This window comes from Alligator sinensis, unplaced genomic scaffold, assembly GCF_000455745.1.
Source record: "Alligator sinensis unplaced genomic scaffold, ASM45574v1 scaffold838_1, whole genome shotgun sequence".
NCBI lineage: Eukaryota > Metazoa > Chordata > Crocodylia > Alligatoridae > Alligator > Alligator sinensis.
The window spans coordinates 155100-155610 of record NW_005842996.1 but is presented as its reverse complement, the minus strand read 5'-3'; the positions used below and the strand labels follow the sequence as shown (position 1 = coordinate 155610).

General features: G+C 62.2%; 1 protein-coding gene across 4 annotated transcripts in view; it reads left to right on the top strand.

The window, feature by feature from the left end:
- CA14 (carbonic anhydrase 14) overlaps window positions 1-511 on the top strand; it is an 8530-nt gene that overhangs the window by 2824 nt on the left and 5195 nt on the right. The window lies entirely within an intron of this gene.

The window sequence follows — 511 nt, the reverse complement described above, 5'->3', positions numbered from 1 at the left end:
GACACATCCAATTAGCCCAGCACAGCCTGGCACAGCAGATCTCGTGGCCTCTGTAATCCGCACCTAAGAGACCTTGTGGCCATGAGCTGATGCCAGGGGCACGTGATCCAGCCCAACCCCCACCCTGCTGGGCTCCTGCACTGGCTCCTCCACCACTGACCCCCCCCCCAGCAGCCTTGGGCACATCATTTAGCCTTACCATGCCCCAGCCACTTGCCTCGCAGCAGGTTGGGGGCACGAATGATCAACTTCATGGCTTGATGCCTGCTGCTGCAGTGTGGATGCTGCTGCCCCAGGAGAGCTCAGAGCTGAATTTGGCTTTGGTGCATCTCCATTGAGGAGGGTCAGGCCTTACCCGCACTGTGCCAGCACTCACTAAGCCACCCCCGCGGGAGCCCCTCCAGGCCATCCTCCACCTGCCCCCTCCCCATGTGGCTGGCAGGAAGCCAGGGAGGCACTGAGCAGGGCTGGCTCTGGCTGGGGTATCCCATCACCAGGGCCTTTCTTTCCC